At 40.9% G+C, this 27,720-nt stretch overlaps 1 protein-coding gene across 12 annotated transcripts in view; it reads left to right on the top strand.

Annotated features, from left to right (window-relative positions):
* The window catches only part of ATXN1 (ataxin 1), a 209,121-nt gene that overhangs the window by 73,470 nt on the left and 107,931 nt on the right, over positions 1–27,720 (top strand). The window lies entirely within an intron of this gene.

Genomic DNA, 27,720 nt, shown 5'->3' with positions numbered 1-27,720 from the left:
TTTCATAGTCTCTTGACTTTAAAGAGTTAAAGAAGAGTTTTCATTTTGAAAGGGCAGCCACCTGGGGAGAGGAAGGAAAGTAGGGAAAGTTTGCCCCTTGACTATTCATCCTAGGAGCAATTGCTACCCAACAGGTAAGATGCCAATTGCATACCTGGTTTGATTATATACTACACAAGCCTATTTGGGTTTTATTGTTGTTGTTTATTGCATAGTTTTACAATTCTAGCAAAGTTGTGCAATGTAAAGCTTGCAATGGTGCATTTCTTGAGAATAAAAATAATTTTGAAAAGGGTGGCATTTTAGTTTGGCTGATGAAGAAATCCTTCTCAGTGACATAGATGGGAAGGGGACAACTTAAACCAGGAAAAAAAAAAGTGAATTGGCTCCAGCTTGCTACTGTATAAACACAAGCTTTGCTCATAGTTTGACTGCAATTAGTTCTAGCCCTAAGAACTAACCAAGAGCAAGCTTGTAGTACAATATGCAGTCATTGTAATGTTATGTAGACATGGCTAATGTAATGTGAACCCCTTAAACTTACATAGGAATTATTAGTAGTAATAATTTTTAATTTGACTTAAAGCATTACATTGCTTGACAATGCTTTAACAAAATGAACACAGTCCTCTTTGATTTTAATGTTGGCTCAAGATCTTAAGTCGCTGACGGTATACATTTGCAAGAATTAGTGAGCCCTGCAGACAAATATGTTTGGAAGCAAAATATTGTTAAATCATTTCCTCAACTGGCTATCTGCCAAGGTGTTCTGTATCCTTTTCTTGCATTGATAAACATCATAAATACCTAAATGGCTACAAAAGGCTGTTGAGAGCCATTTACTATTTTGGGTGTGTATCATGATAAGCAGTCACAGCAGAAAAACAAAACCATGAACTTGAGACTTTGGAAGGGAAAGCAAAAAGAGAGAGAAGTGTTTGCACATAAGAGAAAATGAATTAAGAAATAGATAATTATAAAGTTTATATGTGCAAGGCCTTTTGGTTTTGGTTTTAACTCCCCCCCCTTTTTTTACCATGATAACTATATTGCATTGTTGGACTATGAATTAGAGCACTCTTAACTCCTAACCCAAAAGTGTGATCTCTCTTCAAGCATTATGTCTTAATAGAGAATGAAAACATGAATGGTGGTTACACATATTGCTCTTTCTGCCAGTGTCCTCTCATGCACTGGTCTCAATGCACTCTGCCCCTGACTTAACTGCATCTCAAGGAGCATTTTACGTATGTTCAAGTGAATACCAGGCTTCCATTCCACAGTTTACATTTGGCTAGGAGTCACATTTTGACAATTCCTGTGATGGGAGACAGTTTTTTGAGGCAACATTTACTAAGGCCCGTGGGCCGGATCAGGCCCTTTTGCCTTCTGGACCTGGCCCGCGGACGGTCTGGGAATCGCCGTGTGGATTGCAAGCACGCATGTTCTTTCCCTCTCTCACACACAGCGGCGGTGGCTGCGGCACCGCCTCCTCCCTCCCTCCTCCTGGCTTCTGCCCGCCCTGCCTAGAGGAAGAAGGGGGCTGGGCTTTGTTGGTGCCAGCAGCAGCCGTGCTTGAGCAGCCGCCATTTTAAGCAGCCCCTCTTTGGAGCCATTTCACACGCCACTCATCGTCCTGACACCGCTGCCAGCTCCTGCCGCTTGCAAGACACAGGTAAGCAGTCACCGAGGCTCGTGGTGCTCTTGCATCATTCCCCCCCCCAAAAAAAAAATATAGTCCGACTCCCCACAAGGTCTGCGGGACAGTGGACTGGCCCTCTGCTGAAAAAGTTTGCTGACCCCTGATCTAATCCAACCCCCTGCAATTCAGCTTTCCCGTTCGGGGATTGAACCTGCACCCTTGGTATTATAAGCACCCCGCTCTAACCAAAAGAAGTAGCTGCACAGGAGCTCTTCTGCTCCTATTTGTTCTGTTGCCATATGTCCTGGCTCTGATTCTACAAGGAAGGATAGATGATGATTGTGAGGTCGGCAGTATAAATGAGTGAAGTTGAGGGGCAGTATTCTAGATTACATTCTATGGTGCATGGTGCTAGGTTACTTGAGTTTGTGCTTTGTGGCCCCTTATCCCTTTTCTGCTTTGTGGAAGACACAGCTGCAGCAGTTTTGAATACATTGGGTTTGTCAAGCCTGTAAGCAATTTACCCATATTGCAGGAAACGGGGTGAAGGTGACTGTGTGTTTGAATACTCTGCATCTCTTAGGGCGTAATATATTATATTCTGTGACTTGAGTTTGTGCTTTGTGGCTCCTTATCCCTTTTACCCTTTTTGGAAGACACAGCTGCAGCCTTTTGAGTATGATATGTTCTTAAGCCTGTAAGCAGTTTACCCATATTGCAGGAATTGCAGGAATTGGGGTGGAAGTGGCTGTGTGTTTGGATGTTCTACATGTCTTAGGGTGTGACTTAAAGTGATTGAGTCCTCCCTTGACACATAATCTTCCTCTACCTGGTGAGTCTTCATCTTTGCTTACTTGTGGTGGTTGTGGTGGTGATGGTGGTGAGGTCCTTCGTCCTTGTAATCTTGGTTGTGGAGCAGAAAGGAATTGAGGCTTCTTGTGGATATTTGTATTTGGCACAATGAAGTCAGAATGGACCAGTAATGTAAAACCATAGTTTGGTGCTACAGTAATAAACAGCAGTGAGTTGTGAGCATGCACAACCACCTCATCCTCTGATGTGGCCACAAAGAGTTTGATAATTTTTGTTTCTGTTTTAGATTAACAAACACTTGCTCTGTCATCCAAACCTGGGAAAACTGTGATTAGTCTTCACAATGCTTAATTGAAACAACCGAACTTTAAACTATAGTTTATGAAACTGATTCCCCCCCCCCCAACCAGTGCCAGATTTAGGTATAAGCTAAACAAGCTATAGCTTAGGGCCCCACTCTCTTGGGGCCTCCCAAAAAATGTAAAGGAAAAATCTGGGTGTACGTTTCCAAAATATAAGAAAAATAAATAAATTACCATATAGCATATATTCAACACAAAAAATGACAATTTGTTGTTGATAAAGGACAGCTGGACATTTAAAGGACCCCGTTACCTTCAGTAGTTTAGGGCCTCATCAAACCTAAATCCGGCTCTGCCCCCAACTAACGCTAATTAAGGCTTTGGATAACACATTGAAAGGTGGGTATTAGAAGTAGAAGCTTTCAATAACCACGTCATGGGCACACCATACTTTAGCATTAAATCTGGCACATCTTAATGTATTCTATCTGTAGGGGATGATTTGCAACCTCACCTCAGATAACAGCTTCAGATTCTGCTTTAGAGGCAATGTTTGGTAAATGCAAACCATAGTTTGCCTGACCTGGTCAGAGTGATTGCAAACTGGAAGGCCTTAGGCTTACCACTTTCTCTCACTTCCTCAATGTGCAATGTACTGACTTACAGGGTCATTGTAAGGATTTCCACTTTACTCATGTAAAGTGCTTTGTGCACTTGAAAGTACTACGGAAAAGCTCAGTATCATTAGGAATTATTTCTAATGTAGCTAACAGAATCATTGTGACATCTGTAATAATGCTAATGGCTTACTTTTGAATTGAAAAAACAAGATTCAGATTTAAGGCCAAAAAATAATAATGGATAGGCTTATAATAAAATAGATACCTTGCTGTAAATCCCACTTTGTGGCAACAAATCATCTGAGCTTTGCTTCCTTGGGTGGTGATGTCACCAAAAGTTCTCCAGAGTTTTCATTAACCTAACTTTTCCCTGAGGTTTTCTTGGGATATGTTGCTCTTAAATGTCCTAGAATCTCTTGGGACCAGACACGTTCCTTGTTTTGCTGTGCTGCTTTCTCAAGTGGCCGCTCTGTGCCTTCTTGCTTCTTTTGATTTGGTCCGCCTCTTTGTGCTGGCAGGCAATCAAACCAGTGTAATTTACTACAGTTCTGCTCCACCAAATTTTGGAAGACAAGAGGGCTGAAAATGTAGTCTGACTTGCCAGAATACAAGATATATTCCCCTGGTGTTTGTGCCTTTTATAGCTCATCGCTGTCACCCGGTGTACCTTTCGTGGGTTTCTTCAGCTGAGTGAGCAGGCTAGACTGCCTGGGATTCAGATAGCAATGGGTAGATCAAATATTACAGGCTGATCATTTGTAGATAGAGAATGCAAGAATAACCTTACCTATAAAATACTCAGCTTTTCTTTGTGCATTCGGAAAGTGTTTGTAAGGGAGATGGCTAGCAAAAGACAAAACTGAATGTCTTTGGACTAAAGAGGAGATGCACAGAATAATAATAATCCTGCAAACGGGGTTTTTTTTTATGAAAACAAAGACCACCACAGCCAACCACAAATGAACTGCCACACCCTAGGCCTACCCCAACCTCTCTGACCACCAAAGGAACACAAGTGAACAGCAGAGAACCTGCACAAGCAACACTGATCAGACTATCACAAAGATAGAATTATAGAAATATTTTACCTCTTTTTTTTGTGCGTAGGGAAAAGGCTGGTTGGAATTGTGCCCTGAATGCCCCAGAGATGGCCAGCACTGTCACTGATAATCAGACAGTAGTCATTGGAAATACCTCCTAATGTATTTTATCACAGAAAAGATTAAATGTATCAAAATTTGTAAAATAGAAGAGTAAACTAGCTCATATGTGAGCTATGAGGGAAATAAGGTAAATATGTAGACTTTATGAGCAGATGATATGTAATACACAATAGCAGGTGGTTTGGGGAGCCAGTGTGGCACAGTTAACAGAGTGTTGGCTTTGGACTGGAAAGACTGATTTCAAGAATTCATATGATGGTGTCTGGGACTGGACCTGCCATGGTATGGGCCTCTGGATCCCCTCCTACATAGATGTCTACAGACATAACTTTCACTCACTCTTACTCCCTTTCTCTCTGCACACGCGCACACACACGTGTCAACTGGAAAGCAGGGAAAGGGCCTGTGAGCTATAAGGAAGTCACCCTCTGGCTACATGCAGGTCTCAGGTGGTTAATATGCACTGTATGTGGACTTGGATAAGTCATTATCTCTCAACGGAACCTAAATTTCAGGGGTGTTATGAGGATACATGCCACTGACCTCCTTGGAAGAAGGACAAGTTGCACATCTGATAAACAAATGTACATATAGAGAAAGGGAGAACTATTTTCTGGTTAAAGTAGGTATGACTTGGAGCATGTTACATTATCAGTGCACATGGCTTAAATTATTTTAATATTTTCAGTCTGTTACAGGTTGTTTTCATGGGTTGCTTATACCCGAGTAAGCAAATCGGCACAATCTCGGTAACATATTATTGATTTTAATTGCATTTTACTGTACTGAGGTTTGATATTTATGTTTTAATGTGATATTTCACATAACAGAAATATAATAAAAGTATGCTTCTGTATAAATAATAAACCTATACAGATACTCATATTTTATGCAAAGCATGCAAATTTGTTATGTAAAGGCATTGCATAATTCTTACTCCAGTATGACTTTTATGCACCCTTTTCTTCCTTACCTCATTTGTGAAAACGGCAGATGAACTGGGCTGTAATAATAATAATAATAATAATAATAATAATAATAATAATAATAATAATATATTTATATCCCGCCCTCCGCAGCCGAAGCCGGGCTCAGGGCGGCTAACAACAATCAAATAATCAAACAATCAAATAATCCAACATTCTAAAAACATTTCATTATAAAAATTAATTAAAATCAAATTGATGGCAACCGTTAAGCAAAATTCTGTGCAGGTTGCCAGAGGAGGGAGTCAGGCTGCGCCCTGACCAAAGGCCTGGTGGAACAACTCTGTCTTGCAGGCCCTGCGGAAAGATGTCAGGTCCCGCAGGGCCCTAGTCTCTTGTGACAGAGCGTTCCACCAGATTGGAGCCGCAGCCGAGAAAGCCCTGGCTCTAGTTGAGGCCAGCCTAACCTCTCTGTGGCCTGGGACCTTCAGAATGTTTTTATTTGCAGACCGTAGGTTCCTCTGTGGGGCATACCAGGAGAGGCGGTCCCGTAGGTACGAGGACCGCCATGTTGAACTGAACTGTACCATGTTGAACTGAATGCAGTATCTCCTGACCAGTGCATTATAGCCCTCTTTCAGAGATACTGCTTTCAAATGCAGATCCCCCCATTCCAGTTCATTCAGCTTTGTAGGATGGATGAGAGGAATGCAAGAGCCCAAGTAACCTGTGTCATACCCATTTGGTTAATACCCACAGCTCATTTTTCATTATTAAATATGATAGTGTTTCAATTCAAAGTTATCCTATCCATGGTTTGTACCCACATTTAATGGCCCATCTAGACACAATTATCCTTCTCCGTTGAATATCTTACTGGAATCTTTAATTCCAACTCAAGTATATTACTCAGTGAGTGGAATTGGCTCTTGCAATAACTAGTAGCCTGAATTGGCAGCAAATTACATTTATACCAAAATGATGGTTTTACATGGGATTCTTACTACGCATCTGAATTATCCTGCTTAGAGTTATAATTGAGGCTGTCATGCTATGGCATAATTGCATAGCAGTAGCATTGAACAATGTTTTAAGAGTACGTGGACAGAATGTGTTGTGATTTCAGAATAAGGGCATGCAATTCTTTGACAGACTAATTTGATTTTTTCATAGTATCTAGTGGCTTTAAATTTTCAGAGTAAATATTATACTGCCTTTGCTTGGAGTTAACAGTGTGATAGGAGTTGTGTCTTACACAAATATTTATCTATGATATATCAGAACCTGCATTATCAGAGGCTGATTATATAGATGCATGTCACAAGGGGGTCTATAATATGAAATTATGTAAGGGCCTGGTTATTCCGGTGTTCAGTCCTTATGGTCATTCGACTGAATGAAATCGCTAAAGTGTAGCCCATTCGAGCCACAGTTGTGTGCTTCTTGGACCCACTGGTTTCAGTGGAAAACACCCATTAACACCAGTGGAACTTTGGCTGAATTGTGTCTTCATGCATATGTCATAACTCAGTTCTCCTAACACGGGATTAGGGAATCATTTATGCCCTTCTTGGAAGATTTCTTTACCAGGTAGGCAAAGATCTAGCTACATATTACCTACTTTGCATGATTTCCATTTGCATTGCTCACAAAGTTCTGCCTTGCATTGTATTCATGAGTTCCTTTATCAAAAGGGACATTTATTTTGTCTGTGTCTTCAGCCATTTCCTACACAATGCATGGGTGTGGTTTGCTTGCCAGGCTTTGGATGGCTTTAAAAGGATTTTTGGGCATGCCTATGTGCTACTGGAAATGTTCGAGGGACCATTCAACAAACAACAGGCAGAGGAAAAAGTCATGAACAAGCTAGGAAATAGGCCTGCCATGCCACCTAGCATTTGTTTGGTCAGCTGTGGCAAGGAACAGCCAGCTATAGGTTGCCAGACACCTCCCCACTGATGCAGGGGTGGCGCCTCATGCAGGACTACCATAGAACAACACTGTGTTTACACAGGAGTGACTTGGGATGACTGCATTTCAGAATTGTCATGGCACAATCCTCTGCATGTTTGCTTGGAGGTGTGTCCCGCTGTGGTCACTGGGCTTATTCCAGAAATGTGTACAGGATTACAGTCTCATTCTTTTGACTAGCCTTAGAGCTACTTCCTCTTAAGAACAAGCTGTGTGTGCCCTGCCTTATAGCTGGCTCACTCCCCTTCCTAGTTCAAGGATCACCCTTCCACAGTCTATTGCCCTTCAGCGATGCTGATGTAGTCCAGAACATCTGGAGGGGGTACTAAGTTGAACAAGGCTGTTGTAGCAATTGTCTTAAGGGGGCTCTACTCTTGTTGTTGGTCCTGGTCAGGCTCACAGAATGTTGCCGCAGCAGCAATTTCCTATTGGTGGAAAGGGTATGTGTGTGGTCATGTACATCTAATACAGGTGACTTGCATGGATACACAGGAAGGCAGTAGATTTAGTGTGCGAATCTTATACTAAGTGGATACTGGACAAAATTGTCAGATTTCCATTAAGGCTAGTAATATCCACAAAGTGTGGTGGAGGGTTTGTGTGTTTTAAACCAACATATCTTTTATAAATGCCTACTGAATTATGGAGTAACATTCCTGAACCATGCAGGAAAATAAATAGTTCAATTCACGAAATAATAGGAATGGAAAAATGCAAATAGACAAGAATACAATTGACCACAAGCACTAATTACAACTGCAGTAGTTGTCAGATGTATGCTTTCAGAAGCTCATTGTTTTTTAGCCATTGTATTCCCTCCGCTCCGCTCCCCTTTTCTGTATTTTTAGACATAATCCATTAATACCTTTAGTCATATTCTCTCCTATTCTTTTTACTACACAGGGAATATATATTTAACATTTTTAAAATGCATATTCCATACCAGCAGTAGAATGAGCCATTACTGCCATGCAGTTCTAGGCCTGAATTTTTCTCCCTCTGTTTTTGAGCAATAGCTGAAGAATTGACAATGCTTCACACTACAATAAGCACCAATTGCTTTGTGTGGTACCATTGCTTTAGTTAGACTCAGTTGGAATAAGCACTCAGTGCAGCAAGCCTGCAACTGTGAAGGCAATAGGTTGATGACTGAACATGATTTATACAGTCCTCTGGGTTATGTTATCTTCTAAGTGCATGTGACATTATGCCATTCCTAATGGTATCTAATGACCTTGCGCTCTGTACACTCTCTGCCTTGTAATCTGAATTCATTTGTCATTTTGTAGGCTTCTGAATTTACAGGAATGTCATTCACAACAAAAATAACACAAATATTGTGGATGCCTGGGAAGTTTCTGCTTTATATTTAAACCAACCCCCCCTACATTTTTTAAAGAGGAGGAGGATTTGATTTAATATTGACAAAGAGTAGTGGAGCTTGTAATCTTAAAGGTATGTGTCTGGGTGCAGAGAAAGCAAAATTCTCAAAGCAGCCAGATGATTTTAAGGGATGGTTTTTGTCCAAGTCTTAACACCTCTTCTGCCAACAAACACAATACAGTACCTGGGAGAGAAACTGCCTTAGGGGTGGAGAGTGTGAACTGCCAACGTCAATGCAGTGCAGTGAACTTCTAGATTACACTGGTGTTGCTGAAACGTTCCACCTGTGTTGCAGACAGGTATGTGGGAGCAAATATTTAGGACTGGAGTGCTAGTTCTGAAACCTTGTTACTATGAGCCCAGGCGTGACAAAGCCACAGGTGACAGATTGCTGGGTACTTAGGTACCAGTCGTATATACCCAGTGGAACTCCTTGGGACTTACTTCTGAGTAGATGCATACAGGGTTATACTGTTGATGTGCCTACTGCTAGCTGAGCAGTTTGCAGGCTGCAGTTCAGCTGCTTATTAAGAATGTCCTTATTTCTGAATCTTGAATGACCTACTTTCCAATATAACTTAAGCTGATTTTACAACCTGCTCCTAGATGGCGTTGGCTTATACCCAAATTCTTCTGTGTAGAGCTAAGAATGTCTGTATGGTATTCTGGTTGGCCACTAGGATAGCTGCCAGTGTAATCTAGAAGTAAACATTGTAAAGGGGGAGCGGGAGGGAGAGCAGGAAATCGCCACCCCTTCTCTTTTTCTCTTCATCTAGTCATTGCCACCACAGCTGTACATACCAAGTCCCAGCACCACTGCCCTTCATGGAAAAGGCCTGAATGCCAATAAAAGCAGACTCTGAAGTTCAATTATGGACTGGCCAGGGTTAAGGGTGACTGGGAGTCCTTTGAAGGGTCAGGTCTATAGGCTTCTTTGGGCTGGATGTGACCCAGAGGCCATTAGCTGCTGACCTCATAACTGTAACATCAGCAGATAAAAGGCTTTATCTTGCATCTTATGAACTAAAGAAGAGCAGGACTGTACATCATGCTAGGGTACTTCATTATTTCTATGGCCATTCCTTGTACTAATATTTGCATTTGCATTTCTGCTATTTATAAACAGATTCCTCGTATTTATATGCCAGAAATAGCTACAATTTGGCTGAGCTCCAGTGTCCCTAGAGCTAGAGAAGCAGCATGGGTTTTTCCCCCCCATATTGAATGATAGACTACTCCCAGGGGCAGGAACCCCCAAAACTTCTACATCCATATTCCTGGCTTGTGCTGCTTATCTTACAGCTTCTGGCTATAAGGCTTCTCCGTGTTCTTGCAGGTGAGGGTTAGAATGGAGTTAATCATATGAATGCCTCTCATGGGATGACTACATACCGTCTGAAAGCTGTGCGGTTGTAGCTTCCAGCCTAATAGTCTTTAGTTTGCTTATTCCCCTGCTCCCTTTGTAACACAGCCTAGAACCAATATGCCCTCTTGGATGCAATAAAGTACCCATTGAATATGCCTTAAATAATGCTAATTGTTTCCCCTGTTCTCCTCCCTTTTAATGAACTCTGTGCACAGTATCTGCAGGCCAAATGTACCCTTTGAACTTGAAAGAGAGGTAGTATAAAAAAGGAAACCACCTCCCTTCCGATATCTTGACAGAGCAGTTTCTAAATAATTACAGTCCTTGTGATGTCCAGAACAAGTTTAACAATGAAGCACATGGGTGACTTTGCTTATATTTCCTGATACCTTTTGGGACGTTTGTAGTTTACAAAGTTACACTCCACTTAATTCTTTTCTTTCCATTTGCCTGGCATAATTCTTTTAGCGAGTTAGAGTTCTAAAGGAATTTTTCCTGCTGTCGGAGGTGTTCATAACCTCTAATTTGCTTGCCACGCCTTTTGCAAAGAACAGCAAGAGCTCAAGCGGATGGCAAGGAGCCACAGAACTGTCAAGCACTTTGTTGCAGAGGAATGTGGAGCGTTGCCTCCTGTGTCTCACTGCATTTGATGGATATAAGACAAGAGTAAGCTGTTTTGCGAATAAGCCAAACACTCCATAGCCATCCGCTCAAGCAGCACTCTGAAAAGCTGGACTGCCAACAAGGCATAAAGACTTACCAAAATGGGAAAGGTAGTCTTTGTATGGGCAAATGAAAGGCAAGGAGATATTCTCTCACTCATTTACAGGCGGTCTGGTAGATAAGGAAACATTTAAGACCCAAACAGCAAGTTGCTGCTCTTCAGCTTGTTAATTACAACATTCAGTTCACTTTCCGTTTGTCTTGCAGTAGGGAATGACACCTTTAGATTTATTATTGCGTGGGCCCTGTGTTACTATTAAATAGCTTCCCTTTTTCAAAAATAATGAGTGCATGAAGCATGTGAATACCTTTCCCCCAAAACTTCAGAGAGGTGCACCACGTGTTCCTGACCTTATTTCTCAAAGGAATTTTAAACAGGGGAAAATAGGAGTACTAATTAGTGCCTCATTAAATACTTTTAGTCAAGTATGGTAATTTTCTTGAAAAGATAATGTAGTCGGTGAATAAAAGTATACTCCATTAAATAGTGAATGCATACTCTCTTTTTTAGCCATCAAGGTTTATCTTACATTTGTGTGTGTGTGAGAGAGTTAGTTATTATAGAATAGCATACTTAATCTAAAGCAGTGCTCTGAAGCTGTTTCTGTTTTAGCTGATTTGACAGAAGGTAAACACATTCACTGTTTCTATTGCTGGTTTATAATGCTGGCCCTATGTTAGTTTTTCTGTAGTTCCTGTTCTCAGTACATGGTACACTTGGTATAACATCTCTTATGTATGTAGCAGTGCTTAGCTGCAACCAGCCCTATGATACTAATATATTAAGTAGAATTCTTGAAGACTATACGGTGCAATTAAAAAATAATAATAGTGGACCACATAATTGCATATGCACTCCACTGTTTTCTGTTTCCAGATACTGTCAGAATCACAACTATAAATGTTTTGGGCAGTTTGGGACACTGCCAGTTACTTAATTTTTATATTTGTATAATAATAATAATAATAATAATAATAAATAATAATAATAATAGTAGTAGTAGTAGTAGTAGTATCCCACTCTTTCTCCAAATAGTTCATTGTTATCATGTATTTTTCTGCCCACTTTCCTGCAAGGAGCTCAAGGTGGCGTACAGGGTTCTTACCCTCCCCAGTTTATCCTCACAAGAATGCTGTGAGGTAGGTTAGCCTGAGAGGTGGTGAATGGCCCAAGGTCACCCAGTGAGCTTCATGGCTGAGTAGGGATTTGAACCCTGATCTTTGAGATGCTAGTCCAGCACTCTAACCATTACATCACACTGGCTCTAACACAGTTCAAAACTGCATATATTGGGTAATCATATTCCACAACAACCATGTGATACAGGTCTGGTTGGGAGAGTCTAAAGACTACCAAATTAACTTGCTGATCGTAATATTTTCAAACTTACTATTCAGCCCAGTATCTCTTATGCTGGCTCTGATGCATGAAACCCACAAACCACAATGAAACGGCGGCAATTTCTGTCCTGTGATCCCTAATAGTCTAAGCAGCAGGTAGGATAGCAACACAAGTGACACGGTCAAAGTTTGGGATATTTGCTCCCAATTTTTCACAACTTGGTACTATGGGGTATGCTGTTGCTATTCTGTGCTTTTCCAACTTCTTTGCTGAATCATAAAACAAGCAAACCCACACCACATTTGCTGCTTCACTGAAGCAAGAGAGAAGCATTATTTTTGAAGAAGACATACTGATTGTAAATTTGTACAGGCTGGAAGGGCAGTTGGAAAGGTGTGGCAGTAGCAATAACTGATGAGAACTCAAACTGGCAATTTTTCCTCGATAAAAAATCTTTTGTTGCAAAGAGCACTGCTTAAACTGTTGAACAGTTGTGGTAACTGGAAAGGGCTGTGCTGTATAATAGAAACCATTTAGTATTCTGATAAAGTCAGTTTGGGTCCAGCTCTTTGTTTTGTGAGGCCTTTTTAATTTCCTGCACTAAAATGCTCTCATGGTAACAGTGGACAGACCAGGTTCAGCCTTAAGTTCTGCAGAGTGCCCAGCAAAATATCCCTTATTCTTCTCTTCATTGATAAAGCTTCACAAAGAGGAATCTAGAATGAAGCAAACATGGGAGACTGTGCAAACTGCAGTCTTGTGGCTCAATGAGAAACGAATTCCCTATGAATTATATTGCATCTGTTGAGACAACAACAGGATTAAGCTTAAGGAAATTTCATGATTATTTGGTGAATGTATAAATAGTTGTGTGACAAACCAGAATGGAAAAAAAAAACATGACTTGAAATGAGATGGTTTGCGATCAGTGTGGTGAGGCATAATATCTAAAGTAGCAAATCATAGTTATGGCCATTGCTCTAGCCTCAGAGGCTGCTGCATAATGGAGATGGAAGTCAGTTTATGAAGTGGAATGCATAGACGACAAAAAACTAAAACAGGCAAGCTCTAAACCATGGTTTGGGTTATAAATTGAGTTCTGGTATGATATCTGAATTAAGCTGCTGTCTTGAATGTCGTTTTTTCATAGGCATTTAGCAGGGGCCCTTTCATTGTCAGTGTAGCAAATATTTTGTCCATTGTTGGTTTCCTGAATGTTCTCTGGAAAAGGATGTTGAAGAATCTATCTCTCCCCCCTTCCTATGGATGTGTGCTATTTGACTTCAGGAATTTCAGATGATGGCAGAAACTGGAAGGATGCAAACAAAAGTGTTTACTCTAAACAGTGGTGAAGAATCTGTGGCCCTCATGCATTTTGTTACTCGGGTGCACTTACACAAATGGTATGTTGCATAGGCAGGTAATGCACACTTATTCTTAGATGTTGGAAATGGGATTGGTAAAGGACAATATAAAATGAGTGAATATTCTAGTTGGTCCTAATGGAAATGGTTGCTAAATATTTCTGCAGCTTACATTTCCCTTCTCACAAATGCTGTGCCCTGTAACTAATCTTAAGCCACACTTTCCCCCTCTGTTTCATTTAGACTTTCTCTCTTGCTGTTGGTGAGTGATAAGAGGGTAGGTAGGGAACCTAGCATGAGCTAAGCATGGGAGCTGGCTCCATAGTTGGAGGAGAACAAAACATCTATCAGAAAAGTCTCCTTAGGACTGAGGTAGGGAACTTTTTTCAGCTTTCGAGTTGCATTCCTTTATGAGCCAGGATTGGGACAAACTGAGCAGGGCCCCCGAGCAACTTCCAGGGTGAATCTCTCTTCTCCCCACATGTCCTTCCTATTAAAGGGGGTGCGCCCCATTTATGCAATTTCACTTATGCGCACAGGGACCTGGAACATAATCTCTGCATCTGGAGAAAGCAATTTTGGGAAAGCAATTCAGGAGCAAAAGGCAGACAGACCTGAAGATGGGTAGTACATTAGTTTAGATTATTTTGGTTTGTTCATTGGTGTATTTAGAAATTACACATACATTCCATATTACATTGTCAACTGTTCATCTCTCAGTGATTTTATATGGTGCCTTTGTGTGATCCCAAGAATAGGAAAGGAAAAAATAGAAATAGATGACGCTGTGGGTTAAACCACAGAGCCTAGGACTTGCCGATCAGAAGGTCGGCGGTTCGAATCCCCGTGATGGGGTGAGCTCCTGTTGCTCGGTCCCTGCTCCTGCCTAGCAGTTCGAAAGCACATCAAAGTGCAAGTAGATAAACAGGGACCACTCCGGCGGGAAGGTAAACGACGTTTCCGTGTGCTGCTCTGGTTCGCCAGAAGTGGCTTAGTAATGCTGGCCACATGACCCGGAAGCTGTACGCCGGCTCCCTCAGCTAGTAAAGCGAGATGAGCGCCGCAACCCCAGTCGGTCATAACTGGACCTAACGGTCAGGGGTCCCTTTACCTTTTATCCAAAAATATTTCTGCTGTTGGGGGGGAAATAGTGCTCTGTTTCTTACAAGAAAATAATATGAATGTGGAACCTTAATTAACTTCGCTATAGGAATGACTTGTGAAGCGTGTACCAGCTGTTTCCACCTTTTGTTACCGTATTTTTCGCCCTATAGGACACACTTTTCCCCTCCAAAAATGAAGGGGAAATGTGTGTGCGTCCTATGGGGCGAATGCAGGCTTTCGCTGAAGCCTGGAGAGCGAGAGGCGTCGGTGCGCACTGACCCCTCTCGCTCTCTAGGCTTCAGGAAGCTATCCGCAAGCTCGGGCTTCCCCTGCCCCCAGCTCCACAAGCAAGCTCCGGGAGCGATGGCGAGGTTGCGCAACCTTGCCTTCGCTCCCGGACCCCCAGCCCCGAGGCTAAAAACGAAGCCAGGACAGCGAGCGGGATCCATCCCGCTTGCTGTCATGGCTTCTTTGCTCTTTGGGGCTCGGGGGGGGGGGATAATTTTTTTTCTTTATTCCCCCCCCAAAAAAAAGTGCGCCCTATGGGCCGGTGCGCCCTATAGGACGAAAAATACGGTACTTCCAGGTTCCTTGGCATTTTGGAGAAAATGCAACCTGACCCACATGTCTGGCCCATTTCTTCTTAAACTTTATCCCTTTTAGATTCTACTGGTAATAACGAAATGCTATCGAGTCTCTGTTGGTTCAGTAATGCTTTCCAAGGTGTATGTTTGCTTGTAATTTTTCATCAGAGGCTTGTAAATAGCAATGTGCTCATTGCCTGTGGTAAATAATTGTCTAAAAGTTGACTAGGCAAGTAAGCTTTTAAAAAAAATTATTGGAGAGGCAGGCACAAATGTGGAAACGTGTAATCCTGGAGACTAGTGCAATTTTTTGTGGGATAATAATCATAGTTGCCATATTTGTAAGTATATCTTATGTTCTTGTGTAGTTCTAGAAAATGCCTGAACTAAAAGCACTGATGGAGACTGGCTAAATTCATTTACATATCTCTTCATAATATGTTTGCCTTGTCAGCCATGTAGTTCTTAACAGAAGAATAATACTTTAAAAGACATATTCATCCTGGTGAATTTTGAGATTATTAACTGTAATAGGGTTTTTTTTTAGTCTATTTGTTGCTGTTTTCTCCAGTGTTTGAACTCAGATGCACTCCCTATCTTCTCATTGCTCACTTAGTACTCTGATAGAGCTAATTCCAGGATAACAATACCCTTTACAGACTTAAACTGTAGCTATTTTAATTCTAAAGTGCCACAAAGCCCTTTACTAGCTTTGGCTATGAGCCTGCTGGGAGTGGTGTGAGATTCATTGGCATTTCAATTGAAGAAGGATTAAAGTGTTTCCTGCAGGATCTGGACCTTAACTGATTTAAAACTGGCAATGCAGTATGGTAGGCAAAACTCTGTGTTTGAGAGTGTGATTATACCCTTGGAATATGAACCGTGCAGAGTATTGATGTAGAGTTGATTGAAAGGAAAAAATGGTGAGAACTACAAAGAACAGCTGGTAGAAATGAAAAGTTGGTAAATATGTTGTTCCATTTGGCAGGCAAGGTATCATTTCCTAAAGAATCCATAGCTTCAATCCAAAAAGCACATTTAGTTGTACACATGTGCACCAGGATTTGCTCCTCTAGTAGCTCCTTGCTGTGACACAAAAGCCACAGCTAAGGCTTCCTTGAGCCTAGAGGCATTTGTTGGGTGGTTGCTTCACCCAACTCTGCTGATTTATTTATTTATTATTTGTAAAAACATTTCTGTACTGCCATATTACCAAGGCAGTGAACACTATAAACCATAATTTGAAACAACAACAGATAATAATAATTAAGGTGACTGGGTCATCAAACGTTAGCTGCAAAGGCTTTACAGCAGAGCTTTCCAAACTGTGTGTCATGACACTCTGGTGTGTCGGCTGCAGTGTGTAGGTGTATCGCGCAAACACTCCCTGTGCTCCTCCCGGGGTTGGAAAGGGGTTAGTTAACCTCTGGTTTGCTAATAAAACTGAATTATTGTGTCACAAAATGATGTATGTCTAAAAAGTGTGTCAACCAACATGAAAAGTTTGGAAAGCTCTTCCTTACAGTTTGACTTTCTGGGTTGGAGCACACATGTATTGAGTATATGTGGATGTGTAAAGGATGTGCATTGATCCTTCCAGTTCTTGCACTTCTTGCAAAAAGTTGCTAGAATGTGTTAATGTGATGTTAGCTATTCCACATGAACAGTCAACAGTGGCTTGGTCCAATAGTTTCTCATGTTATAATGTTTGTGCATACTATTGTATTCCATTATTGCCACATCTAAAATGTTGGTGAGAGTGTTTCAGATCCTTGTAAATTTTGTGATTTGGTTAACATCTGGCCTTAAATAAACAAGGCTAGTCTTTCATGAATTGCTTTATGGTATGAGGATCTGCCTGATAAGTTGTCTTGTGGTTCTTTCTGACTCATCTCTTTTGTCTGGGAAATGAAGCTTGGGAGTTGGCTGTTTCATCACTTTCAGATCAATTATGAAAGAGTTATTCTCACCACCCCTTATTGGTATAGAGCCATATGCATCCTATAGAGGTGGCAGCTAGCCTGGGGAAAAGAAGAATTCTTACCAGACAAGCTGAGTTGTTTTGTTTCCAGGGAGTGAAGAGGTGAATTCTAACTTTCCAGCATTGCTTTTAATTGTCTCACCATAAAACACTGTGGATACCGTGCTCAAAATGGACATATTTTCCTTCCAGCTTTCCTTGACTTGGGCACCAGAGTAGTGTAATGGTTAGAGAGTTGGACTAGTAGGACCTGACAAACTAGGGTACAAATCACCACTGAGTTCTGAAGCCCACTGGGTGACTTTGGATCATCGTCTCTCAGCCTAATCGGCTTCACAGGGTTGTTGTACGGGGAGTCACATAATTGCCACCTTGAGCTTCTTAAAGGAAAGGTGAGGTACAAATGTTTTCATTAATGAACAGCTATCCATATAACAAGTCTGTAGCATCACAGTTTTAAAAAAAAGATTTCGTGATTGATTATTTTAAATGAATGAAAAATATATAATGAGCAAAAATATAGCATGTCTAAACTATATATTTTCTTAACTGAATGTCAGGCACAAAATTGCAGCTAAAGGCAAGTTGCATGTATGCAGCACACCATTTTTATTCAGAAATTCTTTATCTGGCATGGCAAAATTGTGATATGTGAAAGTTTTGATAGTGATTTTAGAAACTTGTATGAGTTGAAATGCAGAATGATGTGGAACTTCTTTTCTACTCTTTAATTCTTTTAATACATTTATCATCACAGTTTAAAACCTTCATTATTTTGACAGTGAACCTAGAGAACTTTTTAAGATCAGTGGGGTCAGCAAGGTTTTACCTGCCTGGGCCAGTCAAGTCCCGCGGAGATGTCTTCATGGGCCATATCAAGGGTGGCTCGTGGGCCGCAGGTTGCTGACCCCTGGGATAGCTGGAAATGAAATACCTTGGGGGCCTAGTGCTGTGGGTTGTATCCAGCCCAGCACATGGAGAAATCTACAGGATACAGGACTTCCCCTTCCTCTACTCTCCCTATGCAACCTCAGTCTGCTCTCAAGGGTGCACAGGGGGTAGGGGGCTGCAACAAAGTGAGAAGAAAAGTTCGTGTGTGTGTGTGTGTGTGTGTGTGTAACACCATATATTGTCCACTCTAATGGAAAATTGTGCTAACATTTTCCATTTTCAGTGAATCTCTTGCTGTGATCCTTATCTCAACGTGTCTTTGCATAGTGAAATACTGAACTGAATATTTCTCAGCTCGAAGGTAGAAACAGTTCTTTATTCCTCTTTGGTGCCAGTTGCTCAATTTGCAACTGGGTGGCGGACCGAAATAACTGCATAAGGGATTCTTTTGTGGTTAGCTCTGAAATTAAGTGGTCTTGACTAATTGTGAAAAATCAGAAATTCCTGAATATGAAACAATTGTAATTGGAGTTAGAGACACGCCTGCTTTTGCTTATAGCTTTCAGTTGCAACTTAGAATATTACAGGACAACTATCACTAGATTACAGATGGGGCTTATTGTCTGTTAACACTTTATTTTGTTGCTTTTGAAATTATTGCAGGGTTCTGTTGTGGATTCTTATTCCAGTCTCATTGCAGTGTTGGAATTTATCATTATGAAATGTTTTGATGGGCCTTTTGAAATGTTCATTTTATGTTTGTTTATATTTTGCTGATTATGTTTTGAATGAAATCATTAATGAATTGGGTAGCGCATAGGCACTAGGCAGGCAGGCTAGAAATCACTAAATATATAAATGTTGTATTGGAATGTTATATGTATGCCTTGTATGTATTGTGGTGGTTCTTCACAGGTAGCCAACACAGCCCCCCCCTCCCCCCGGTGTTTTAAGATTACAGCTCCCCATCAGCCCCAGCCAGCACAGCCACGGGTAAGAGATTATGGGAGTTGTAGACCAAAAGCTACACAGGGCACCATGTTGATTTCCCCCTCTTGTGCACTGTTATTGTGAGCTGTTCTAAGGCACCATTTAACATGGAAATGGAGAGTATAAGTAAACTGATGATGTTAAAATTGGCAACTAAGGCTGCAATCCCACCTATATTTACTAGATAGCGATCATTCAGTACTGTGGGACTTAAGTCCAAGTAACATGCACCGGCTTGCACTAAAAGTCTGGAGTACTGAATGCCTAAAGCTGTTGAGATATAACCCAGGGCATGTAGCTTGTACTTCATGCCATTATGAACTACTACATCTGTGATGGGGAATATATGGCTCTCCAGAGCTACCAGGACTCAACTCCCATCAGCTTCAGCCAGCATGGGCATTGATCAGGGATGATAGAAGTTGTAGTCCAATAGCATCTGGAGGGCCACAGATTTCCAGCCCCTGTGCTACACTAAATCAGAACTGTCAGAGTGATGGATACCTCCTTTTCATCTTTTTTTTTAAAAAAGGTTGTAGCTCAATGATTGAGATAATTAAGATAAATTATTAATTAGGCTCCAGGACCCAGGAATGAAAAAGAAAATTGAAAGAAACTTGTTCATACTGGGATAGTAATCTTTAATTGCTCATGTGTCATAATTGTGAAAGATTTGGATTGTGTGTGAGAGAACTTGCTGCATTGTGTATGCACTGCAGACTAGTAAAGTGCTATACAAGGCTTGCATCCTTTGCTTATATACAGGACTGATTAGTTATTGTTTTTTAAGTACATACATTTTATGAGTGTACATTTTTTAGTGGTGGACATTTCAGTTGTCATATGGTAATTGCAAACAACAACCTCTAAGAAAGCAGATCTCAAAGGATGTGGCGTGCCATACTGGTGTGGCAGGAGAGGATGACAAGAGTAACAGGAAGATTCAAGAACAATCAGTACTATATTTTTGGAATGATTCATGCCCCTATGTAGCTGTGTTGTTGTATACATTCCAGATGTCCCATGTTCATATTATAAAGTAGTTGTGTTATACGTTATAAATCAAGCACTTCTAGGAGTTGTTTCTTTTTGCTTTCCAATGTATTTCTTATTGGTAGAAAATTTGATGCAGCGCAAGCCCAGAGAACTTTTTTTGAGAACCACTACTCTAAGATATCAATTATAATGTTCATTTAATGTATATTTGCTTGCTTAGTGCATAAATTAGTGGTAATCTTTCAGCTGTTGATGTAAATTTGCAGGTGTCATTGATTTGGACTAAATTCCTACCCCGGCTTTTTTTCTTTCCCATGGATCACTTGTTGCTTCTAGGTATCTTATTTTTGTGTGCTGTTGCCGTTAAAAGGGGGGGGGACATTTTACTTGAGGGGGGGGAAATAAGTCTACTTTTTATTTCAAATAAGAAGCCCTTCCATATGTACACTCGTGTTTAAAATTACAATGAAACTAGAAGCAGAAAACATAATATCTCCCACATTGGACTTTGTAGATCCATTATCAGCACATTCAAACTTGTAGCCTGATCTCCCATTTGTCCTCTTCGAAAAAAGGTTTTCTGAGGAATAAGACCAGCAGCTATTGCCCAGGTGGAAGGAAGATAAATGAGTTGGGATTAGGGAGCTGCTGCCAGTGGTAGACTTCTGCCAAGTCATTAATTTCTCAGAGCTGCTCTATGCCTGCTTCAGGAAGGTGAGCACAGTTTTACTCAGAATAGGGAAAAATCAAAGGAAAATCCAAATTTAGGCACGGTGCAAGATTACGTAAAATGCACTATTATGACTAGTACAATTTTCATTCTCTCTCCCCTTTGTTGTTAGTTACCTCTTTAATTAGCTTCCTAGAGGGAAAATGTGTCTATTTCTCCTCTCTTAGAGTGAATTGCTGGCCATACTAATTCTAGTACTCTGATTCCAGCTCCTGCTGTTTCCTGCTCTCGTTCTCACTGAAGTTCCGTAACAACTGGGGAGTATATCAATTTTGCCCATTTGGAATCATATCTCTTCCTATAGTAAGCCGTGGGAGTTGGGCTGTTTGATAGGCCATATACTTTAGTGCTACATCATCTTCAGTTTGAGTGAAATGGTTACACCCAAGTCTAAATCTGAGGAGTCCACATTGGGAGAAACATCAGTTTGTGCAAGCTTATTTTGTATTTGTTTAATTTGTGTTGTTATCCTAGTAGCATTCCAAATAAGAAGCCCTGTAGGTGGGGAGGGTTTTTTGAGGTGTACTTCTTATAACCAGGCATAGGTTGTCTGAACAGTCAATGGCAGTTCTTGCATATGCAGAAACCACAAACAGCTGTACTTTCCACCTTAGAAAATGACTTCCTGAGCTTGAAGGAAGTGCCTGATGCAAATGAGAGAAGCGAAAGAATCGGAGAAGAGTCCCACTGTAGTATGCAAAGTGCTGCTGTCCTTGTGGGGATAGATTTGGCAGACTTAGTAAACCTAATGAAGTTCTAATGAAATTGTATTTTATCGCGGAGAAGAGGCAATGGGGGCATATGCACTTTTATTCCGGATATTCCAAGAGCTCTGCGCACTGCTGTATTACTATCCCCCCCCAAAAAAAGTATTAAGCAAGTAGCATATACAGTACATCACACTGGACAGGTCAAATTATACTAGTGGTTTTTTTTGGGGGGGGGGAGTGGGATTCAGGAAGAGATGAAGTGAAACTCCCTGATAGCCTGTTTCTGTCTACCTTGCCATCAGTGTTCAAAATTCACCAGGTGCATTTTGCTTCTGGCGCAGGTCCGATTGCAACTCCAATTGTCAAGATTTCTGGATGCCATGGTGGTGACCACAGTTCAAAAAAATCCCTGCCTTAGTCCATAGTCAATACCATTTCTACTGTGTGTGTTTCTCCTTCTTGCATACTGAGACAAGTGAATTGTTGGAAGAGCAAGCTACAATCAAACAATGTAGTTGAGATCATAGAATCATAGAATTGTGTTGTTGGAAGCAGTGCTATTTTTCTAGATAAAGAGGTGCTGGAACTCACTGTAAGTCCCTCCTTCATTCTCTTAGAGGTGCCAGAACTGATTCCTGTGTGTTAGCCCTGGAAAAAAAACCTGGTTGGAAGGGTTAAGGCCCTGAGTAGCATCTATTCCAACCCCTGGCGAATAGGCAACTGCAACTCAGTTTTAAGATAAGCTATATAAGCTTATATAGCTTATATATCTTGCCATTGCATGTGGGCAGGCAAACAAAATAAAATATTATGGGTTATAGCAGGCTTCCTCAACCTCCGCCCTCCAGATGTTTTTGACCTACAACTCCCATGATCCCTAGCTAGCAGGGCCAGTGGTCAGGGATGATGGGAATTGTAGTCTCAAACTTCTGGAGGGCCAAGGTTGAGGAAGCCTGGGTTATAGTAACTTTGGCTAACTTACAATACGAAGTCAGCCAAAGTTACTAGCCTGTAACATTTTATTCTGTGTGCCCTCCCTCATATGGGAAGGCAGGGGGATGTGGAGCCATATTTCATAGACATTCTTCACCTAATCACTGGGAAGAAATTCATACTTGCAACAAGAGACTCGGAGAATGCCTATTTACAAGTCTTATCTGATGGTCTTAACATTTTTTACTTTTGTTTTTAGTAATCTTTCTTTATATCTTGTACAAAATTTAGAAAAAGTATAGATCCAAGTGTCCCGAATTCCTCTAATATAAATAATGCAGCAACCATGTAATACTAAGTTAATGGAATATGAGTGTGTGTGTATGTCAGTAGGCATTATACATGCATATTAATTGAGGAAATTTCAAATTTACAGCAGATTTTCACCAAGTAGTAAGAGTGACTCAGTTGCTTTTTACTGCAGTTTACCATCATTACTAACCCAGTAGGCTCAGTCAACAATCTTTCAAATGAAGACCAGAAAAATCAGTGGGAAAAATTAAAAAGGCTAAAGGCTATTAATGCCAGATGGCCCATGTTTTCTTTCCAGTGGGAAAGCCCTTGATATTTTCCAGGGGGTTTTTTTTTGTTAAATTTATTGGGGTTTGGGTCATTCTGTATGTAAGGCTTTGAGTCCAAGGGCTCACACATGGAATGATTTCATTGGGTGCACATTGTGAAACCAAAATGGGTAATTCATCAAGGCTGCTAGAAAACAATCCTCTAAACTGGATCTGCTTAGGAATCTATGCTGTGTTTACAAGATCAACAAGGCCTGCCTTTCCCTAGTCTGGAATGAACATCACAGTGTTAAAATTTTGAAGTGGGTGAAGTTTAAGAGAGCATAGTTTTCCCGTCTTCATTTGGGAAGCACAATTATGACAGACTGAGATTCTCTGCTTTAAAGCATCCAAGTCTAAACAATGTTTGGTGGGATACAGTACTACTTACTTCTTCTGTGGAAGTGTGCATGTAAAGAGGTGTGGCCTGAATGCTTTTAAGTCAAGGTCAACATCTGGAGTCGGTTATGGTATTTACTAGGTAATAATAAACCACTAAGCTGGCTGTTCCTGTAAATGTTCTTCTAGTACAAAAGTTGGTGATTTTGCAGCGTAGCAAAGCTACCTTGTTAACTTGTACTGTTTTAAATTGTGTGTGTGGTGATTTAAAGGTATACTCAGAATCAGATATTTCTATCTGAGATGTTTATATTTCACGCTTCATCTATTCAGGGAAGTAAACATGTGTTTTCCCTATTTTATCTTTTATCCTCACAGGAAAACTGTGAGGTAAATTGGACTGGAAGAGAGAGACAGACAGAGAGAGAGAGACATAGAGACCAGTGGCATAATGTGGGTGGGGCCATGGGGCGGTTGCCCTGGGTGCAAAATTCTTAGGGGCACAAAATTACAAAAGAAAAAAAGGAAGTAGTAATAATAAATAAAAAATAGTGCACCCTGCCCCTCACACAGAAAATCTCCCAGTGTTTGTGTGGGCAGACTGAGGATCAGATTTGGGCAATGGCCTGTTGCCAGGGTGCCTTGCATGGTTTTTAGAAAGATACTCGCTCCTGCCAATCACCTGTCCCACTCTCCGCCGTGCTCAATGCTCACAGGACACCACAACTGCCACTCAGGTAGGTTGCCAAGCTGTTGCCCATTTGTTCCAGCCTATCAGCCCCAGGTACTGGCAAACCACACTACGCCAGTGATAGAGACTGACCTAAGATCACCCAGTGAGCTTCATGGCTGAGCAAGGATTTGCAACTGGGACTCCACAATCCAGCTCTAGCGCTCCATCTACACTGACTCGGAATCTCTGCTTGAAATTCTTTTTTGGACAGGTGACTAAGCTCTTCCTTGCTCCTGTACTTCATGGCACCCAACATAAGAGTGCAAGAGCCTGCTAGTACCTCCTTCGTCATATTAACAAATAGTGTGCAGTTCAGTCTTGGTCTCTGCCACACAGCATGGTTCTGTTCCCCCTGATGAAACTCTTTAGGGTGTCCTCTTGGTACTTTTAGCTACTGCCTCCTTTGCGTTTGGACCAGCAACGTATAAATCACTATGTATTTATTTTGCTCTTTTCTTGAAAATAGCCAGCTAGTGCTGAGAGGCACTTGTGCCTGGAAGGGGGCAGGGGACCATCACAATAGGATTGTGTCCGTAAGTATAAACAATACCAGAAAGGTAGAACCATCTTATTGCTAATCCACAATACCATATATGAATGAGGATTTGTGCATTTCCTAATTTAGTGTCTGCAGCAGTGGGTAAAACAGCATCAATTTTTAGCGACACTGCAGAACATTTTGCCAAAATACCCTAGTGTAGACAAGGCCACGCATATTTGCAACATGTACTGTTCACAGAAGACAGATTGATGTTAATTAGAAGTGGGTGGCATGTGAGTATAAAAATAAAATTCCTTTCTACAGTGTTTTACTCTTAAAAATAGAGTGCATGATGTGGTGATTAGTATATGTGTGTGTGGAGAAGCGTGTGTGCCTTTTAAATTTTGTGATGGCATCAGGAATTTGCATTTACTTGTTTAATAATATAAAGTAGCACAAAAACTAATTGGAACATATTTTAGGTTTCTGCTTCTTTGGAACATATTAGCTCTCAGATTGCTTCCGGCCCCAATTTATAGTTCTGGCATTAGGTATAAGTTAACCTAAAAACTCTGAACAGCTTGGGATCAGGTTTCCTGAAATACCATCTCCATACCTACTTGAACCTTAAGATTCTCTTTTAAGGCCCTGCTTCATGTGCCTTCACCCAGTGGTGAGGAGAGAGACTACCACTGAGAGGGCCTTTCTGGTGGTGGCACTCTGGCTGTGGAATAACGTCCCCCGACAGGCTCACTTAACACTTTTCTTGGCCTTTTTCAGCAGTATAGAACCATAGAATTGGACACGACCCAAGGATCATCTATTTCAACCCCCTGCAATTCAGGAATCTCAACAAAAGCATCCATGACAGATGAGCATGCAACCTCTGCTTAAAGTGGAGTCCTTTTTTAATTCACCCAGTTCCCAGTTTTTAAAACTGTGTTCAAATTTATCTTAGACTGTTGTGACCTAGTGTAGATTCATTCAGACTGTACACTGTATATGTTGTCTTTGTTGCAAGAAAATGGATATTTTTTTTGCTGTCTATTATTTGTTGATGATTGTATCAGAAATGAGGAATCTGTGGCCCTACAGAACTTTCTGGACTACAACATCCATCATCCCGGACAGACGTTCTGGTTGGGATTGATGGAGGCTGTTGTCCAACAGTATCTGAAAGCCACAGATTCCCCATGTCAATTATAATGATTATAGATTGTATTTAAAATATTGTCTTATTAGCTGCCCAGTGAACATTTTTTTTGTTGGGCAGCTATATACATTTACATAAATAGCTATATAAATAATAAAGTATGGGCCAGATTCAACTAACCTAGTGCACTATCAGAAGCCATCACAAGGACTCACACTAGCTGAATGGTTATCATAAGGATTCCCTCCCTCTCCATTACTTGCGCCTCCCCCAGATCTGCTCTGCAAGGTCAGGAGAACCCCTAGAGTAGTGTATGGGTGGAGGAGGAAGGAGATGGTTTCCTCTGGCAAGCAGAAATGCTTGCGCTGACAGAAGAATCGTAATAGTTCAATATTGAATTCCACCCTTAGTATACTTTGGCTAAGAGAGAGAATTCATGAGATTCCAATAGGTGTCAAGAAAGCTGTTCCGACTGCAACCTGTATACCTAACTTGGAGTAGGTCCAATTCAGTAGTGGGACTTACTTTTGAGTAGACATAAATAGGATTACGCTGTCAGAGTCTTTGCTTTTAAAAGTTATTGTAGGTCTACTATTACAATAAATGAGAGACTGTTTTGCAAATTCTAGCTAACAGGTAAAATTAGCTAATCAGAGAGATTAACTGTAGCTGAATTTCATTTTTACTGTTTCTGGAAAATATGATGCAGTTTAAATCTGTGATCCTTAAATCTACTGAGTTAAGGACAAAAATGAACAAGCTGGTGCTTTTACAGTTGAAACAAATGCTAGTTCTTATGAAAAGGATCTTCATGTCCAGTATTCCTTCTGCTATTCTTTGGGAGTTATGGTGGAAACAGATGTAATTGATCCATAGTAGCTGGTGCAGTATGGCACAATGGATTGGCTCTGCTGGTGTGTCCGTGTTGCTATGACTTTGCCATCACCCTGCCCCAACCCAGATAAGCTTCAGTGACTGCAGAGCAGTTCCACCCCACCACACAAGCTGCTACTGTAATTGATATTTTGGCAAATTAATGCAACTGCTTTATCAACATACAGTAATTAATGCTTTTAATGGCTAATGTTCAAAATCAGACCTGATTAATGTATCTGTTAGTAACTGGTGCATATTATTTAAAATGTAATTTTAAAATGATTTTTATATATAAAGCCTTTATTTAGAAAATTTCTGGACGGCTTAACATTAGAAAAAATCTATGCTGTGTACAACATACCCCCCCAAAGGTACAAAATTGTAACACATCATAAAAACATAACTAATAAAAAAACCAGTGACCGAAGTTCAAAGATACGGAGCTAAAGAAATCCAACCTTAGGTACTGGGAAAGGCTTAGGTGGCAAAAAAGCAAACAAACAAAAAACCCTTTTCAGGAGGCATAACTGATGGCAACTTGCTAATTGAGTGGAAGAGGGATCCAGACAACAAGGGCAATCATAGAAAATGCTTGCTTGCCTTACAACAATCTGTAGGGTACAGCACCGCCAGGAGTGTTTCTTCTATGACCCAAGCAGTTGAGCAGCCTTCCAAGTAAGGTAGTGCCAAGATTATATATGTCACTGACAAAACTTTGAACATGGTAGCTGAACAGCAGCCAGTGCAGTTCCTCAGCACAGACATAGTACTGCATGTGCTCATCCAGGTGTTACACTCAATGAATTGGCTTCAGTGTTCTGCACCTGGCTGCAGCTTTTGAATATTCAGAGTGCTTTGCATACATTATCTTGTTGCAATTCTACAACTGACATAAACAATTCTTGTCCGAAGGGGCTGAAGTTTAGAGAGAGAGTAGCTGCCATTCACGCATCTTGGTAAGCCATAAACCATAGTTTACTGTGC

The sequence above is a fragment of the Podarcis raffonei genome, chromosome 7, assembly GCF_027172205.1.
Source record: "Podarcis raffonei isolate rPodRaf1 chromosome 7, rPodRaf1.pri, whole genome shotgun sequence".
Lineage (NCBI taxonomy): Eukaryota > Metazoa > Chordata > Lepidosauria > Squamata > Lacertidae > Podarcis > Podarcis raffonei.
The sequence above is the reverse complement of the archived record's forward strand: the minus strand, read 5'-3'. Positions and strand labels throughout refer to the sequence as shown.